This window comes from Diceros bicornis, chromosome 8 (genome assembly GCF_020826845.1).
Source record: "Diceros bicornis minor isolate mBicDic1 chromosome 8, mDicBic1.mat.cur, whole genome shotgun sequence".
NCBI classification, from domain to species: Eukaryota; Metazoa; Chordata; class Mammalia; order Perissodactyla; family Rhinocerotidae; genus Diceros; species Diceros bicornis.
In genome coordinates, this window is record NC_080747.1 from 8,811,939 (window position 1) to 8,825,556 (window position 13,618).

The window sequence follows — 13,618 nt, forward strand, 5'->3', positions numbered from 1 at the left end:
AGGGCACAGAGCAAAGGAGCAGTAGAAGTGGGCCTAGAAGACCAGCTTTTCCAACTTCCTGACCAGTGCTCTTCTGAATCAGCCAGGCTTCAGGGCCAGAAATATAAAAACACTCTAAGCAAAAAGAGAATAATGAACAGAATGGTTACAGAATTGCTGGGTTCTGGACTAAGTTTCCAGGCATGCTTGCAAGTACAGCACAGATGTGGCTAAGTTTCCTATCGCTGCTGTAACAAATTACCACAAATTTTGTGCCTTAAAACGTGAACTTACTGCCTTACAGTTACGGGTGTCAGAAGTTCAAAATGGGTCTCATTGGACTACAATCAAGGTGTTGTCAGGGTTGCATTCTTTCTGGAAACTCCAGGGACAATCTATTTCCTTGCTTTTTGAAGCTTCTAGAAGCTGCTCACAATCATTGCCTCACGGCCCCTCATGACTCTGACCTCTGCTTGCTTTGTCACATCTCCTTCTCTGATCCTGACTGTCCTGTCTCCCCTCTTTCACTTACGAGGACCCTTGTGATTACTTTGGGCCCATCTGGATAACCCGGGACAAACTCCTCACCTCCTCGTCTCAAAATCCTTCCTTTTATTACATCTGCAAAATCCCTTTGCTACATAAGGTAACATATTCAGAAGCTCTGGGGATTTACATGTGGACTTCTTAGAATGGGGGGCATTATTCTGCTTGTTACAAAACTCACCAAGTTAGAGTGTCTTCACATTAATTGGGAAGTGTTCCTTCCTCCTCTATTTTCTAAAAGAGTTTGTGTATGATTGATATTTTTTCTTCTGCAAATGTTTAATAGAATTCTCAAGCAAAGACCTCTGGATATGGATTTTGCTTTTCAATTTCTTTAACATATGTATAGGTATTTAGATTTTTTATTTCCTCTTGAAGTTATATTAATTATTTGAGTCTTTTAAAAATTTTGTCTATTTCACCTAAGTTGTTGAATTTCTTGATTTAAAGTTGGTCATATTCCCTTACTATTTTTTCACATCTGTAAAATCTCCAGTGAGATCTATTTTTTCATTCCTGATGTTTATATTTGCGGGTTTTGTTCCTCTTTTTTTCTTTTTTTCCCTGATCAGTTTAGCTATGAGTTCATCATTTTATTGATCTTTTTAAAAAAGCAAATTTTGCTTTTGCTGATTTTCTCAATTTATTTAGGTTTTCGATTTTATTTATTTCCTCTCACATCTTAGTCATTTCTTTTTTTCTACATACTTTAGGTTTATTTTACTCTTTTTTTTAAACTTTGATACATGGAAAGTAAGATAACTAATTGCAAATCTTTTTTCCCCTAATATATTCATTTAAACCTGTAACTTTTCTTCTGGGTATTATTTTGGCTGCCTTTCAAACATTTTGTTATGTTGTGTCTTCACAATGACTCAGTACAATTAATTACTTCAACAATTAATTAATTAACAACTTTTTTTTGATATCCAACTACATCCAAACACTATTCTAAACACTTAGAACATATCAATGAGCAAAACAAAGAAAATATTTTCCCTTATGATAATTACATTTAGTAGATTAATTTAGAGAATTGGGCAAAAAAAGTAAGATTTTGATATTAGAAGGTACTATGGAAAAACATAGAGTGATATAAGAGGAACTTTGAGTTTCAGAAGTTGGGGGGTTACAGATTATCCTTTTAAAACAAACATCATGGTAGGTTTAATTGAGAAGTTAACATTTAAGCAAGACTTAAAGGGGGGCATTAGTCTTGCAGATTTATGAGTAAGGGCATTCCAGGCAGAAGAAAAAATAAGCTCAAAATTCCCTAAGGCAGGAGTATTCCTCTTGAGTGTGAGGGATAGCAAGGAGGCCAGTGGGGCTGGGTAGAATTAACTCTTAGTCACTCCTCTTCTCTTCTTAGCTCAACTGAAACAAACCACATTTCCCTGAACTCTCTGGGTGAGATCAGATTTCCTGCTTATACATTCCTGTAGGTTCTTGTTTTCTCCCTTCATAGCACTATCCCAATTTGTAACTATATATTCATGTAATTATTTGATTAAATTATTTGTATTCCACTAGAATGTGTGCACTATGAGAACAAAGATTTTGTTGTTATACTGTGTATCCCTGAGTATAGGAGAGGGTCTGGACTTTGTATAGACTCACTGAATATTTGTTTTCTCATGGATTTAACGGATGAATGGTTGGGAGGGTTGATGAATACATGCTTTGATAGACAAATCACTCCTTCCAGTGAATGGAGTTTTCTATTTATAAGCTCTATATCTACAAAAGATTTTCTGGGCCCTGCCACTTTCTATTTTGGAATAAAAAAGAAATGAGAAATTTTGATGACCAGCAATACAAATCTGATGTGGATCACCTGAATTCCAAGAGACATTAACGGATCCTAGGAGAATAAAAATTATCAGTGATAGTATTTTTTTATTATAAAATATATTTTTCAAAATAAATATAAGAAAATACATTAAATGTATTAGGAGAATAATTCTTACTATATGTGACAATCTGTCTTTAACAAAAGTTGAGCCATACCTAAGAAATCCAAAAGGTCACATTGGGTCTCCTGATGCATGAGTACATAGCGTCCAATGTCATCCAACTGTCACCAACCACAGTATGTGCAATCTGTCCAACAGTTTCTGGTCTAAATTGCATATCTTACCCTATATTTTCACTTTACATTTGAAATATTATTCAATGCTTATTGCAGGTTAAAGTTTAATACTAAGAAATTGTGTTCCTTTGTGACTGTTGCTAAAAGATAATTGTATGCATTGTTTTGCATGCAATGCTTCTTGTGTTCCATGAATGAAGTGTAAATATAAAAGATTCCTAAGATCATTGGAAAATGCCAGTAATACTGGCATATATTTTAGATGAGGAAACTCAGGCCCAGAGAATTTAGCTCATTCTTTCATCCAATATAGCTTCCTTCTCTGTAATTTCACAATATTTTCTTTCTAGCATGTTATATTATAAATACTTGTTTCAAAGCTCTATCTTTCCCACCTTATTATTAGTTACACCAGGGTAGGAAGTGGGCAAAGGACTGTGTGTGTCTTGCAGAGCCTAGAATTGTCTGAGTCCTTAAGGACGGTGCAATGTAGTTATGTCTGAAATAGAAGTAAAACTAAGGTACTATTTTTACTAAAGCGTTCCCATTGTCTTGAGCATTGGAGCTTCAGCTCTTTTGAAGCTGCTTTTCAATATTTATCTCATAGGCCAAAATATATGGATATCCTTGCCTATGTTTATATATGGTATGGTTTTAGTAGTTTTATGCATATAGATATGCAAACGTATACAGACACACACACACACACACACACACACACACACTCAACAGTTTTGGAGTTACATGCTATTCAGCCACGGGTATTTCCTTAAGCTAAATTTCTAGACATGGAAATGTGAAGTCTAAAGAGAAGAATAAAAAGGAAAACAAAATGAGTCTTTGATACGTATCTCCATAATCATTAGAATACTTGTTTCCCTGAACTTTGCAAATACTGGCTTGTATCACTCTCTTTTTAAAATCAATACAGTTTACTAAGAAAAAAAATCTCACGTTTGTATTCTTCTGATTCACAAGGAAATTGAACCCCTTCAAGGGCCATCGTATTTATTTCTTGTTTTGTGCTCATGTCCTTTCCCCATTTGTCTACTTGAGAGTCAAGGGGAGATGTTTATCCGTTTAGTTAGTTTCGATAATGCTTTATATTGTATCTTTATATTTTAAGGATATTTTTCAGTCATATAGCTTTCAAATTTGTTTTCCATGTTAGACACATAGCATTGCAAAAGGAAATATGGTAATACAATGCTCCATGGCAATTAACAGCACTTAGATTCTGACAATAAGAGGAAATAACAATATTAAATAACAATTAAATAAATGTAAAAAAAGAAACCCTCCAAAAATCTATCTACAGTTAAATAATAATCTAGTTTGGCAATAACACATTGGAAAGTCACTACATTGCATTTGAAAGCATGTTTTGACATTTGTTATGTCATTTTGAGAAAATCACATCCCTCCCCTGAGCCTGTAGTTCTTTAATATAGAGAATTTGGATTTAGTTTTTCTTTTTTTTTTTTCCTTTTTGCTGAGGAAGATTAGCCCTGAGCTAACATCTGTGTCAATCTTCTCCTATTTTTTTACGTGGGTCACCACCACAGCATGGTTGATGAGTGATGTAGGTCCATGCCCGGGATCCAAAGCCACAAACCCAGGCTGCCAAAGCAGAGCATGCCAAACTTAACCACTATGCCATGGGGCTAGCCCCTGGACTTAGTTTTTCTTTGTGCCCATCTCAGCTTTGACTTTCTCTTCATCTATATTATTCAGCTCCACATGGAACGATCTCACTTCGTCAATCAGCTAGACCTTCAGCCTATAAAATGCATTCAACAAATATTCATTGAACTTTGTGCCATGTGCTGTTCTAGGTGTTGGAGATAAAGCAGTAACAGGATAGAAAAAGTTCCTGCCCCTGGTACTTGTGGAGGGAAGAAAGACTATAAAGAAGCAGCCTGTGACTGTACCAAGAGTAGGCGAGGGAGTGGAGAGTGACAGGGATGCTACTTGAAGCAAGGGGACAACGACAGTCTCTCTGATGAGTGGATCACTTACTTTTCATCTCTGGCTCTCTTGAAAGCCTAATAGAGGAGTCTGCAGTGGGGCAGGAGAGATTTTATATTCACTTTAGATGTGTTTTACTAAAATCACCTGTGGACTGTTCAGTGAAATTTCCTATATCAAACATATCTCTTAGGTCCATCTCATTCCTTCTTACTCTATAAAGCATTTCCTTGATTATACTTAGTTTATAAGTATATTAGTTGCAAATTAATTATCCCTCACTTCATGTTCTCAGTTTCCTTTGCTTATAGGTCTCCCTGGTTGGGTGGGAGGCACTGGGTCACGTATAAAAGAAATTTCACATACCTGTGTCCAAAGCTGTGCCGAATTTTCGTTTAGATCTCCTTCTGCCTCCTGGCACAGTCTGCTCACTGACCACTATCATTATTTTCTTTCTGCTTACAGAGGCAGGCCAAATCTTTCCACCTTCCTTGCATTTAGGTGTGGTCACAAGACAGACTTCACTCGAATGAAATGTGGAAGAAGCATGTGGGCTAAATTCAGGCCTGGTCCATGAAAACCTCCCACTCATGATCCTTCGTATTCTTCTTCAATTCAGGCAAACCTCTTACTGGAGGTAGCAGAATTGCCATGATCTTGGGTACCTGATCCACGGGGTGAGGCAGACTTCTACACAATTCCTCCAACTCCAAAACTCTATAATCTAGAACTGCCCTTGACCAATTTTATTCTCTATAGGCATTATATTTTGGGTGTATATGTTACAAAGCTTAATTGGCTACCTTAACTAATATCCCCTGCAGTGGCTATCAAATAGCATGCCTTGCCTGAAGTGGACACTCAATGAAAAGTTCATTTGATGACTCAAAATTGGGAAGAGCATATGGAGAACAGAAGTAGAATTCCATGTATATTTTCCAGCTCCATGGCCCTCAATCCCTTTGTATCATAAGGTTTCTGCTGACAAGGTCCTACCAAACATTGATATAATTAAGTGCCAGTGCAGAAGATAATATGAAAAAGGTCTACTTCCCGGTAGGGCAAGTTGGGTTTTTCACCAATTTCCCCATCGTTTTTGATATCAACTTTTATTGACTTATTCTCTTTGGTAATGCCCAGCAGTATATTTACTCAGCAGGTTTCCTCGCCCATTTCCCATATTTACTCTCTTAGCTACAGTGTTAGATTTCATCCATGTCTATTCCTGTCTCCCAATTCTGTCCTCACCTACTTTATTCTTTAACATCTTTATATCTTATCAGGGCAGTCTATTAACACCATCTCTCTCCACCTCCAGAGATCAGCTAAACAGTCCAGTTCCTGTCAGAAATCATACGTGATGAAGTGAAATGGAGTCTAGACTACCATGAAACACAGTATAAATAACTGGGAAAACTTTCTCCACCAAATAAATTTCACATGTGAAAATAGAGATATGCATGAAAATTATATAATAGTGAATGTCAGGAGCTGAAAGAGGTGGTTGGGGTCATAAAATCCAATTCCTTTTCTCCACATTTTTTTCTTCTTATACAGCAAGGGAGGCCCAGAAGACTTTGATGACTTGTCTAAGATCTCATAATAATGGCTGAGGAGGAAATCAGGTCAATGCCTTTTACAGAATGAATCAGACCCAGTAGATTTCCATTATGGAAAGGACTTGGGTAATGAGATTAATCCTGTGATTCTATACTAGCGACAGGGTGTATAAATAGCTGTCAGTTAGCTAGATACATTGAATATATTATCTCTAATCCTTATAACATTTCCACAAGGGAAATGTTATTATCTTCATTTAAAAAATGAAACTGAGGCTGGGTACTAATTGATATTAAGAAATTTATACAGACATTTAGCAAGTTGCTTAGCTGGAATTTGACTTCGGATCTTTCTGGACTCCAAAGCTTCTTCTTTTTTCTCAGACATAGTGTCAGATGAGTTCCATAAAGACTCTTTACACATTGTCCTAGATATTAGGAAAGAATCAGGTCTTAGCCCGTCTTTATCATAGCCTCAAAATGCTAAAATTTTTCCTCATGCTAAATTAATCCTCTAATTTATTCAATTTATTGATCCTGGGGTACAGAAATTAATAAAATGATCTTTTACGTCAAGACACTAGTGGCCTAAATGAAGAGAAAGACATAAATGATATTAACTCCAGTATTAAATGTTTAGCTCATACTAACTTTGGATTCTGAATTCTGTCCTTTTGAAATTAAGAGCTTTTTCCCTCTTTCTATCAGTTCATTGGAATTTTGTCAGGCTGAAATGAGATGTGTAATTATTCCCTGTAGTCAGGGAAGGTATTCATATGGTAGTTTTTATTTATCCATTTATTTATTTACTGGTTTACTTATTTCTTCCTAATAAGCCACAGTGTAATGTACAGCATGGTCTTCACTATCCTAAGTCCTGAGTGACAGCCTGCCTGTCTTCACACTTAGGAGATCAATGGCCTTGAACAAAGAATTGAGATACACTGGGCCTCAGTTTCCAAAGTTGCTTAGAAATTTGGGGCCTCCATGTCCTCCTGAGTAAATTGTGCACCACTTGCTAGATTCCAAAGCTGTTGAGTAAACGAGATGAAATAATGGATCTGAAAGAAACCTGAGAACTCTAAACTGCTAAGAAAAGCTTTGCATTTTAATAGGTGCTTCACATGTTTATTTCAAAAGAGCATAGATATATTCCAGGGCAAACTGCTGACCACACCCCATGACTTGTGGTAGAAAAGTGTATCAAGAGGATCATGCCTGTTTTCAAAAAACAAATTTGGAAAATGTTAGCTAGTGCAGAATTTATCTAGGTTTTGTTGTTGTTGTAAATTGGGATGGTAGAAATATAAGACAAGAAATAGACAGTCAATGTGTGTGTGTTTGGATGAATACAACCGGGAATGTTTGTAAAAGATGAAGAGGAAAGTGAAAATTGATGACAGAAATTAAAAGACGCTTAGAATCCTAATGAATAAACCTACTTCCTGAGATTCATTTCAATGTCAAGCAGCATTATGTCTTTATTAAGGGAGTTTATGCTGTAGTATCAAAAGGAAATGACACATCTTCCTCTTAAATCGGTGCGGGGACGAAAAGAGTCAGATTCTCTTCATTTTTCCTGAAAGTGCAAATGATGGTCGTTCGGCTTGGGCATCAGGAAAACCTGCTTGGAGGGCTGCCTCATTCATCTTGGCTCTCTCAACTCCTCCCAGGCATTCAGCTCTGAGAAGCTAAAGACCCAAAGTCTGGTTCAGAGAGGTCATGGAGGGAAAGAAACACAAGATAACCTGACCCTCTCCAGGCAAGAACTAGCTTCAAGAAAACAAGTGCTCTGCTCAGTAGACGAGAGCCCCATACCACACAATCTTGCCTCCTTTAAGATCATAAATTTTGTAATCCATTCCAGAAAACAGTGTTCTCCCCCTCCTCCCTTCTCCACAACCCCAGCCGCCTTCCCAGTTTCTGTTTATTGCTTACATTATTAATGTATCAAACATACCCATCTCTCTGGGGTTTAGATTCGTGACCTCTAAAGGTCAAGGCTGAGGCTACTCCTGTTTCTGTTCATCTCCTTGGATGAGAAACATTTTCATATATCAGGGCATTGCTTTGCCTGGGGAAGTGATCCTTCTGACTCAGCTGACCTGTATTTCTGAAATATCAGTCTACCTGATTCCATAAAATACCATTCCTAGGATTCCAGCACTACTGTCTCACGCTTCACTCTGGGTGGGTCTGTTAACCTCTTCTGAGCTGTAGTTTGCTCATCTTTGAAGTTACACAATGCAAATGGGTGCTCCCCAATGTCCCCTTGGCTTTTAAAATTCTCTGGACATGATGCCCATGGAGGCAGTTTCGATCATTTGTCTTCTATTTCTCTATTCTTTTCCAGTAAACATTTATTAAATTAGTGAATAGATTGAATACTATAATGATGACCATTAGACCTGAGTCTTACAATAAATATCTTCGGATTTAGACCTTTTTTATTGCCTCCAAATGAAATTACACATGCAGTAGCATATAAACTTACAGATTTGGAAAAAAAGTTTCTTATAGAAATTTAAAATTATGTCCCATTTTCTGACCACTCCTGCTATAGTGACTTAATGAATTATTTTTATAAATCTGATCTTGAGATTATTATTATAGTGATATTTTCTATTCAATGTTAAGTGGAAATATTTTTGAGGATTTTTTGGGGGGGTTTCATTTTTAATACATCAGGAACATAAAAAATTAAACTGGCTCAGGCGTCTCTCAAACTCGGAGAGATTCTGTAAATGAATGAATGAATGAATGAAGTGACTTTGTCTCTCACTCAGAGCCAGGCTTCATACCCGGGTCTCCTGATTTCTAATCCAGATTCTGAATGTCTGAAGGGCATGTGCTAGGACTCAGCATGCCACACTCTCATATCTGAGCCTGAATGTTGGGTCTTTCCACATGACTCACTCCTCCGCCCTTCTTAATTTGGATAACTTCCTAGTCATTCTGCAGGTCTAGCTGAGAGGTCACCTTTTCCAGGAACCCCTCCCTGATGCATCTTTCCTTCCTTTTGGCTTATGTGCTTCCTGAGGGCAGGGACCTTATCTGTTTTGTTCACCCCTTTATCCTAATGTCTGGCACAGTGAATATGTGCAGTAAAAGTTCTCAACTTGTTGAATTCTTTATTCTGTACAACCGATATAACCATGCATAGAGCTGACCATGATAAATACTTGTTGAATGTGGTCTGCAACTATTTCTCTACCTGCGGGTCTCTTGTGCTTCCCCTAGGCTGCTGCCAGTACACAAAGTGAGAAGGGAAATAAGCAATCATAATAAATTAACCCTCCTTCCAGGCCAACTGTGTTATTCTAGACACAGTGACAAAACTAGAAAAAAGTTTTCCTGACTTAAATGGACTTAACTGGACTTGAGCTCCATGACCCCATAGCTGGATTATCATTCTCATCGCTTAGAACTTTCTTTTACCCTTGTTCACTCTTTTCACTATTTCTTGTGTAGACAGCTGAGATCATTTAGACTGAAGTGTGGCAATGTGACATTGCCACTGTGCCATTTCTTCACTTAATGGTCTTTCATTTAGTCTTCTCTTGGTTCCTTATCCATCTCTACAGAACACACTCATATGTGTAATCAATGATTAATTCAACAAATATTTATTGAGTACCTAATATATGCTAAGCACTATTCTAATGCTGGTGCTACAGCAGAGAACAAGACACAAAAGAATGCTTGCCTGCGTGGAGCTTACATTTTAGTGCTTAGTTTAACTTGTAGTATTTTGTAAAAATATCTATGATTTATTATTATTTCCCTTGATATAGCAGATATCATTGGTGCCCTTTAATGCCCCTGTTTTTATTTTAACACAAAATTTTCCCAATTTTCATCAGGTAGGGGGTAGTCTTCTGTTTTGGGAGAAAGTGGGTCCCTCCTCAGCCCCAGGAGTGAATCACGCTTGGGCTCAGCCTACTCTTGTCCATCCTATCTCCCTGGTAAGTGACTGGTTTGGAAATGGGCATGTTAGACAGTTCTGGCCAATGGCACAATAAAGAGAGGTCTGCTGGGAGGGTCTGGAAAAGTTTGGCTCATTCTTAAAATGGGAACTTTTTTTCCCCATCTAGACATTGTCATTCCGTGTGACATCTGGAACTTGAACAGCCATCCTGGGACAAAGAGGACAGGCCACACTGAACATATTAGAACAGAAGGAAAGGAAGAATCTGTGCTCCTGGTGATGACATCTGGCTGCCAACTTTACTCACTTTGAGGCTCGCCAACTTTTTGTTTTGTGGGAGTATATAATTTTCTCATTTTTTAGTTGGCTTTCCGTTGTTTACACCAAAACCAACCTCACTGATGTAGTTGGTCATAAAGCTCTATTTGTATTGTGCTCAGCATAGTATAACACAGGGGTCAAAAACATTTTTCTGTAAAGGGCCACATAATAAAGCTTTGTGGATTTTATGGTCGCTCTCACACCTACTCAACTCTGCTGTTGGAGCTGGAAAGCAACCACAGATCACACACAAATGGATGGGCATGGCTGTGTTCCAGTAAACTTTATTTACAAAAACAAGGCCTGGGCTGGATACTGCCTGCAGATAATAGTTTCCCAACCCCTGGTACAATGAAAAACCCATGGATTTTGGAGTTATACAAAATTTGCCTGAAACTCATTTCTGTTATTCTTGCTATGTTTTATGATATATATTTAAGCATGGATTGTATATATTTGGTTGTTTGCGTTATCCATCTTCCTCATTAGCATGTAATATCCATAAGGAAATGGTCTTGCTTCTCTTATCTACTCCTGTACCCCAATGCCTAGAAGAGTGTTGAATGCCTTAATAAATTATGTGTGATCAAGATTCTTAATTATGTAACTAATCCTGCAAAGACAGAGGGACTGCATCTTATACACGTCACCATAGCGCCTTAACAGAGACTGTCACACAATAACTCTCCATGCAAGTTAAATGATTGCATAATTAATACAGTGTCCTTTAGCCTATTACCACAAATATCAAAATCTCAACCATCTGCCATCCAGGTAAATGCTACTGGTGATGGCATTAACTGTGCTAGTACTTTAGTCACATATACAGGCATACCTTGGAGATATTGCGGGCTCGGTTCCAGACCACTGCAATAAAGCAAATATTGCAATAGAGCGAGTCCCAAGAATTTTTTGGTTTCCAGTGCATATAAAAGTTATGTTTACACTATACTGTAGTCTGTTAAGTGTGCAATAGTGTTATGTCTAAAAAAACAATGTGCATTCCTTAATTAAAAAGTACTTTATTGCTAAAAATATGCTAAGCTTCATCTGAGCCTTCAGTGAGTCGTAATCTTTTTGCTGGTGGAGGATGTTGCCTTGATGTTGATGGCTGATGACTGATCAGGGTGGTGGTTGCTGAAGGTTGGGGTGACTGTGGCAATTTCTTAAAATAGACAGCAATGAAGTTTACTGAATTGATTGACTCTTCCTTTCACAAACGATTTCTCTGTAGCATGCAACACTGTTTGATAGCATTTTACCCACAGTAGAATTTCTTTCAAAATTGGAGTCAATCTTTTCAAACCCTGCCACTGTTTTATTAACTAAATCTTTTTTTATCATTTCAACAATCTTCAGAGCATCTTCATCAGGAATAGATTCCATCTTAAGAAACCACTTTCTTTGCTCTTCCATAAGGAGCAGCTACTCATCCTATAAATTTTTACCGTGAGATTGCAGCAAATCAGTCACATCCTCGTGTTCCACATCTAATTCTAGTTCTTTTTATATTTATACCACATCTGCACTTACTTCCTCCAATGAAGTCTTGAACACCTCAAAGTCACCCATGAGGGTTGGAGTCAATTTCTTCCAAACTCCAGTTAATGTTGATATTTTGACCTCTTCTCAAGAATCACAAATATTCTTAATGGCATCTAAAAGGGTGAATCTTTTCCAGAAGTTCTTCAATCGACTTTGCACAGATCCATAAGAGGAATGTATGGAGTCTATCTATGGCAGCTATAGCTTTACAAAATGTATTTCTTAAATAATAAGATTTGAAAGCCAAAATTATTCCTTGATCCATGGGCTGCAGAATGGACGTAGTGTTAGCAGGCATGAAAACGACATTAATCTCATTGTACATCTCCATCAGAGCCCTTGGGTGACCAGGTGCGTTGTCAATGAGTAGTAATATTTTGAAAGAAATCGTTTTCTTCTGAGCAGTAGGTCTCAACAATGGGCTTAAATATTCAGTAAATCATGTTGTAAACAGATGTGCTGTCATCCAGGCTTTGTTGTTCCATTTACAGAGCACAGGCAGAGTAGATTTAGCATAACTCTTAAGGGCCCTAGAATTTTCAGAATGATAAATGAGCATTGGCTTCAACTTAAAGTCACCAGCTGTGTTAGCCCCTAACAAGCGAGTCAGCCTGTCTTTTGAAGCTTTGAAGCCAGGCATTGACTTCTCCTCTCTAGCTGTGAAAGTCCTAGATGGCATCTTCTTCCAATAGAAAGCTACTTCATCTATGTTGAAAACCTGTTGTTTAGTGTAGCCACCCTCATTAATGATCTCAGCTAGATCTTCTGGAGAACTTGCTGCAGCTTCTCCATCAGCACTTGCTACTTCCCCTTGCACTTTCATGTTATGGAGACGACTTCTTTCCTTAAGCTTCATGAACGAGCCTCTGCTAGCTTCAAACTCTTCTTCTGCAGCTTCCTCACCTCTCAGCATTCATAGAATTGAAGAGAGTTAGGGCCTTGCTCTGAATTAGGTTTTGGCTTAAGGGAATGTCGTGGCTGGTTTGATTTTCTATCCAGACCACTAAAATTTTCTCCATTTCAGCAATAAGGCTGTTTCGCTTTCTTATCATTTATGTGTTCACTGGAGTAGCACTTTTAATTTCCTTCAAGAACTTTTCCTTTGCACTCACAACTGAGCTAATTGTTTGGCACAAGAGGCCTAGATTTCAGCCCATCTCAGCTTTCAACATGCTTTCCTCGCTAAGCTTAATCATTTCTAGCTTTTTATTTAAAGTGAGAGATGTGTGACTTTTCCTTTCACTTGAAAAATTAGAGGTCATTGTAGGGTTATTAATTGGCCTAATTTCAATATTGTTGTGTCTCAGGGAATAGGGAGGCCCAAGGAGAGGGAGAGAGACAGGGGAATGGCCATTTGGTGGAGCAGTCAGAACACAAAAACATTTATCAATTAAGTTTTCCGTCTTTTATGGGCACAGTTCATTGTGCCCCCAAACAATTACAATAGTAACATCAAAGACCACGGATCACAGATCACATAACAAATATAATGATAATGAAAAAGTTTGAAATAATGTGAGCACTACCAAAATTTGACACAGATACATGAAGTGAGCAAATGCTGTTGAAAAAATGGCACCTATAGTCCTGCTTGGCACAAGGTTGCCACAAACCAATTTGTAAGAAATGCAGTATCTGTGAATCACAATAATGTGAAATGCAATAGAAGATGGCATGCCTGTA